We start from the raw sequence: 6,774 nt of genomic DNA on the forward strand, positions 1-6,774 counted from the left end.
AAACAAAGGAGGAGGCAACAATGCTTGATAAGAAATGCACTCATTACCTTGTCCATGTAATTGTAACCCCTCTGTACGGTATTTTCACACACACACACACACACACACACACACACACACACACAAGTGGCAGAGCTGGACAGCCTTAAGCACAAAATCTCAGTGATAAGGCCCTGAATTTAAGTCCCAGGATTGGCACTAAATAAATAAATAAATAAGTAAAATCCAAACCTCAGAAGGACAATGGTAGGGTAGGGTGTGCCTTGAGAATGTGTTTGCTTTGTTTATTTTCCTAAACACAGCCTACTTCTTGTCCTCATAGATCATACATTACAAAATAGTAAGGTCAAAATTAATGAGATTTTTTCCATTAATAAGCCTAAGAAGAAAGTGATAGGAAACCCACTAGTTATAGACTATCTAGCCACCAAACCATTGCTCGGATCCAAACCTCTAGGAGGTTGAAGAGAGGGAGCAGGAAGGGCATAAATACAACCCAACCTGTGTCCACCTGGCATTCCTTCCTGCTTGTTGCCCTTTCCCCTAGGCTTGGGGACCAGTGCATCCAGTGCTTCCTGTCTTTGGGCTCCTCTCCCAACCTAGGCTGATCCAGGATCTGCTTCTAAGGGCTATGTAAGTCTTCAGGCTAAAATTCCTGGAAACTCCAAAATAGAGCCCATAGTTGAGGGGGGTGAGGGGGTAGCATTTCTGCTCAGTTCTGGGAAGTAGTTGAGGGGTGGGAGGGATGTTCAGAGAAGGAAGAGGGGTAGAAAAGGCTGACAAAATGCCCATTATGCCCAAGCTTATCCATTTCCTTTTTTCATCTCTTTATCAGTGTTTGTAAGAGAGCTTCTTATCAACAGGAAACGCCTGCCTGAAGGGATGATGCAGGTCCTACAGAACTGAACTTCAGATAGGAATTCTGGGTAGTGTGTTGCTGCTGGGAGGCCTTGCTGCGTGCACTCTTGATTGGCAGAAGACAGGCTCTCTGCCTTAGCATCTAGTGGGTCCTTCAATGAACACAGGGAAAAATACACTAACCAGAGGCTTAGGCGTCTCCAGAAAGGAGTTCTGATTCTCTATGACCAAGGACGGGTCACCAAATAGCTCAAGCAATAAAGTGAGGAGAATTGTCTTTGCTCTTGATCTCCACCAATCCCCTTCCTTCCTAGGTGAGGGGAGGCCAAGTATCTTCCAAGGTCATAGACAACTTCTTGATAATCATCCCAACTGGCCCTTCTGGTGTGTTTACCTCTGAACCCACAGAAGCAGCATCAAGCCAAGGAGAATAAAATTCTTGTATACATTTCTAGCTGAAGGAATGAAGGGGGCTGTAACACAGACTGACATTAATGAGCCAAACATCATAAACATTGGTTGCTGCTGGGAGCCGGGGGCTCACGCCTGTAATCCTAGCTACTCTAGAGGCGTCTTAGCATCATGTTTCAAAGCCAGCCTAGGCTGGAAAGTCCATAAGACTTTAAGCAGCAAACAGCTGGAAGTAGAGCTGTGGTTTGAGTGGTAGAGCACTAGTGTTGAGTGAAAAAGCTCAGGTCTGAGTTCAAGCCCTAGGACCAGTACCAATATATATCCATATATTTGGTCACCAAACTAGTATGTTAAACCAGGTGCTGGTGGCTCTGTAACCCGAACTACTCAGGAGGCTGAAATCTGAGGACTGGTTTGAAGTCAGACCAGAATGAAATCCAATCTCCAATTAATCACAAAAACCTGAAAGTGAAAGTGTGGATCAAGTAGTAGAGCACCAGACTTGAATGGAAAAAGCCCAGTAAGGCCCTGAGCTAAAGTCCTGGTACCAGCACTAAAACAAAAACAAGGGCTGTCAATGTGACTTAGTGGTAAAGTGTTTGCCTTGCATGCATGAAGCCCTGGGTTCGATTCCTCAGTACCACATACACAGAAAAAGCACATACACAGAAAAGCTGAAGTGGTGCTATGGCTCAAGTGGTAGAGTGCTGGCCTTGAGCAAAAGAAGCTCAAGGACAGTGTCAGGGCCCAGAGTTCAAGCCCCAGGACTGGCCAAACACAAACACAAAAACAAAAACAATAACCTAGGATTCTGATCTCTCAGATAGGCCTCCCAGAAGAGTGGCCAATTGAAGGTCATTTTTCCCAGGGGGTTGATGTCAACTCTGAGTGCTGAAAAGAAATTAAAAAAAAAAAAAAAGACCCAGCTGCCAGTGGCTCATGCCTGTAATCCTAGCTACTTAGGAGGCTGAGATCTGAGGATTGCTGTTCAAAGCCAGTCTGAGCAGGAAAGTCTGTGAGACTCTTAGCTCCAGTTAATCACCAGAAAACCAGAACTGTCACTGTGGTTGTCTTGAGTTGAAGAGCTGAGGGACAGTGCCCAGGCCCAGAGTTCAAGCCCTACAACTAACCAAAAAAAGAAAAGAAAAAAAAAAAGGCAAGGTTTTCTGGGTGGTTAAGAAACACAGGTTTATCAACCTAGACTCCTTTCTTCAAGGTAGCAGAAGACTGAAGGGTGAATACTTGACCTGTCCATTCTACTAAGATGTGTCTGGGAATGGAGGTGGCTACCTAATTACCTCCTTTCTCCCTTATCCACTGCTTATCAGTTGCCCTTCCGCAACTTGACTCGCTGTTTGTGATGGTGGTAATGTAGGAAATTGCCCTGTGCTTCTCACCAGGTGTGGTTCCCAGGACAACCTTACTCCCCACCTCTCCCCACCTTGTGCTCTTGCAGTTGAGGATATAGGTCAATAAGAGTAGGTGGGTGAGAAAGAACAGAGAAGAGACTCATCCAGACATGACACCCGCAGGGCAGCAGTGACAACACTTGAACCTGAAGACTGCCTGAAAATAGACTGTGTCTATGACATTATGCAAATCATATGCAAAGTCAAGAAGCCCTCTGTCTCTATTTCTAGCAAACTGAATGTGGCCCTGGTAGAAGCAGCTTGTTCCAAGAAGTCGCCCACCCAAAGTGCTGATTGCATAGCTAGTGCCAGTCCCAGCCCTGAGACAATGGACTTGGGATGGGGAACCTCACTGCACCCCAGAATGGGCCTTCTAAGCATGAGGGCTTTGTCGTCCCTTGGGCTATTGATCTGAATATGTAGGAGGATCTAGAGGAAGAAGAATACTCTCCTTGCAGGCTAGTGTGAGGCAGGACCGAAGGAGGATGGTGCCTGGGAAGGCATAAAGAACTGCCCTACATAATCTAGGTACTACCACAAGGCCTCAGCAGAGGAAGGAATGGGCCTCAGTATCAAGGCTCACCTGCAAGAGCCTCCATCACCCCTCTTCAGCATCCAACCACCTATCAGCCCTCTGGAAGGGCCTTTGTCACAAGATTATCCCTCCCAGTTGCATAGGAAAGTTGGAAGCTGAGCTCGTCTAGGCAATCAGCAAAGCACCTGAAAAGCAAAAGGAGTAGCAAGATTTTTACCCTCAAAGACAAAGCAGATGTCAGGTACTTGTGGCTCACTCCTGTGACCTCAGATACTCAGGAGGCTAGGGTCTAAGGACCATGGTCTAAAGCCAGTCTGAGCATGAAAATCTATACAACTCTAATCTCCAATTAACCATCAAAGAAGTGGAAGTGGAGGTGTGGCTCAAGTGGAAGAGTGCCAGTCTTGAGTGAAAAAGCTAACGGATACTAATACTCAGGGCCTGAGTTCAAACCCCAATCCTGGCACAAAAACCAGAAAAAAAAAGACAGGGGCTGGGAATGTGGCTTAGTGGTAGAGTGCTTGCCTAGCATACACAAAGCTCTGGGTTCATTTCCTTAGTACCACATAAACAGAAAAAAAGCCAGAAGCGGCACTGTGGCTCAGGTAGTAGAGTATCAGCCTTGAGCAAAAGAATCTCAGGGACAATGCCCAGACCCTGAGTTCAAGACAGGCAAAAAATAAAAATAAAAAGGCAAACCCATTCCCTGGGATTCTACAGAGGAAGGGAGGCTTAGACATGGTGACTTTCCAAGGACTCAATGTACGGCCAATGGCTCATACCTATAATCCGAGCTACTCTGGAGACTGAGATCTGAGGATTGTAGTTCAAAGCCAGCCCAGGCAGGAAAGTTTCTGAGACTCTTATCTCTAATGAATCAGCAAAAAGCTGAAAGTGGTGGAGTGCCAGCCTTGAGCAGAAAAAGCTAAGGGACAGTGCTCTAACCTTGAATTCAAGCCATAGTACCAGCACACACACACACACACACACACACCCCAGATCCCACTAGCCTTTCTGGAATTCTTGCTCTGTGATTCTCCTACTCTCTTCTCCCCGGTCTCCAACCCTGATGTGACTCTCAGGAAAGAACCAGGGCCTGGTAGGCCTTCAAGGAAGGGAAAGGGTGCCTTTACAAGGTGCTAGGAATGCTATTAACATCCCTAACGCCAGCTGCAGAGGCCCCTTGCAGTCCTCTGGGAAGGTACTGCTGTGCAGGCGCCCTGATTCCAGTGCAACAGCTGCAAGCATGGGGCAACTGGGGGTTGCAGAAGTAGACAGTGTCCATGGTAGCAGGAATTGAATTGAGACTCTCTTCCTGTTTCCTTAAGAGAGTATCTAAGTTGGAAACCAGTGGCTCCCACCTGTAATCCTATCTACTTGGGAGGCTGAGATCTGAGGATTGAAGTTCAAAGCCAGCCTCAACAGGAAAGTCCATGAGACTCAACTCCAATTAACCACCAGAAAACCAGAAGTGGAGCTGTGGCTCAAAGTAGTAGAGTTCTAGCCTTGAGTGAAAAAGCTCAGAGACAGCACCCAGGCCCTGAGTTCAAGCCCCATGACTGACCAAAAAAGAACGAGCGAGCCTCTAACACCAAGGCTTCCATACTCAAGCTAGACAGTCTGGTGGCAAGGTCCTTCCCACCTTTTATTATTTAATTAGATTTGTTTTTGTGCCAGTATTGAAGCTTGAACTCAGGGTCTGGATCTGTTCCTTAGCTTTTCCCCCTCAAGGCTGGCACTCTACAGTTTGAGCCACAGCTCTAGCTCTGTGTGTGTGTGTGTGTGTGTGTGTGTGTGTGTGTGTGTTTAATTGGAGACAGAGACCATGCAATTATGCTAGCTGGCTAGGGCTGGCTAGGAGACTGGCGGCTGGGCCCTATATGGTGGAGGGAAGTAGCTGCCGGGCAGCTCATTGGCCAGCAGGGGGCAACTTTAGGCTATTTCCCATCCAGGATTGGAGCTGAGATTTGAAGCCCTGCTAGGGCCTGGGGAAGGTCCATTCTGGAGCTGTGCCTAGTCCAAGGATAATGTGGGGACATATACCCTGGCAGCTTGTTCTTCTTGTCCCTTCTGGTTCCCTTGGGACCTCTGTAAGCAGAGGTATCAGCCTGGGAAGAGTCAGCAAGCAGCTCAGGAGTCAACCACGGTGTATGGAGAACTTACTATGTACAAGTCACCTACTGAGTGTTCTCATAGATAGTATCTCAAAGTAAGAGAGGTGAAATTTTGTTATACCCACAAGCCAAGGAGCTGTTATAGGTGCAGTACAAGTCAGTTATCAACAAAACACATGGCAAGCTCACAGGCAGGCAGCCCAAAGGTCTTTCTGACTCCACCTAGTGTCTGTATACTCCACTCATGGACCAGATGACTAACTGACCAGATGGCCCAATGACCATAGTCAGGGTTCAAACACCACCTGCCCCCCTCCCTAGATCCATGGCAACAGAACCATGTGCAAATATAGCTAATGGGCCAACTCCAAGATGTTCTAGAGCAGCGTGGACATATTAATTAGGCAACTTCAAGTTGAGAGTGGTTGAGAGTAGCTAGGACATGCTAATGAACCAACTCTAACGTGTCCTAGAGGTGGCTTTGATTTGTTAAAGAACCAACCCTAGGGTGGTTAGGCTGTGATCTTGGTAATAGACTAACTCTAAGGGTAGCCAGAATAAGACCCTGAAAATAGGCCATAAGGTCTTGTAGACTCCAAACTTCACATTCCAGCCTCACATCCTCCAGCCTCAGGGGATCTTTCCAGCTGTCTGCCTCTCCTGCCAGACTCTCTTGTCCCAGCAACATGCTCCCTCTGGTGAGTGCTGATGAGCAAACTTGCATAATCATAGTGGATTCCAGACCTGTCATTGTTATTATTGCATAGAGTAACAAACTGCTTGATGTGAGTGGTGACTACTTGTTAGAATTTTATTTTGAATTGTTATATTATTGCAGGACATCTTACATTTGAGTCTTTATGGCATACCTATGCTACTGCCATCATCTCACAACTTGAGATGGGAGACAGAGACAGATTTCTATGGTGGAGGTGGGGTGGGGTGGGGTGTGTGGGGGTGGGGGGGAAATCCTTCTGTTCTCAGACAGAAGAATTTTCAGACAGTTCTTTCCAGTTTGGGGTCCTTTCCCTCCCTCCCTGCACCTCCTCCACCCTCAGAGCTCCCTCTGGAACTTTCCAGGCTCTGGAGAGCTAGCTACTGTCTTTAATTTCTGGCTGTGGAGTCCCAGGGAGAGTTCACTCCTAAATCTAGTAGAGGTCAAATCCTTCAGGCAGAAGATGGCTTCCTAACCGGAGAATCTGTACACTCTGTCCCACAGCTCTGGGAAGCCAGCCCTCCATGTAGCTGTTTTCACCCACTTTCACTTCCTACTTCTCCTTGGGCCTTGCACAATGCTGGGGACAGGCCTGGGAAAGTGGGTGACGGGGATGGGATGGAGGAAGACACCCCAGAGGCCCAGCCTGGGGAAGTTGTGTAGGTAGGAGGAGCATGGTCTAGCTTCTTCCCAGTGGCTCAGGGCTGCTAGGCCATGGCTTCCCCAGTTGGT

The sequence above is a fragment of the Dipodomys ordii genome, unplaced genomic scaffold (genome assembly GCF_000151885.1).
Source record: "Dipodomys ordii isolate 6190 unplaced genomic scaffold, Dord_2.0 Scaffold42, whole genome shotgun sequence".
Lineage (NCBI taxonomy): Eukaryota > Metazoa > Chordata > Mammalia > Rodentia > Heteromyidae > Dipodomys > Dipodomys ordii.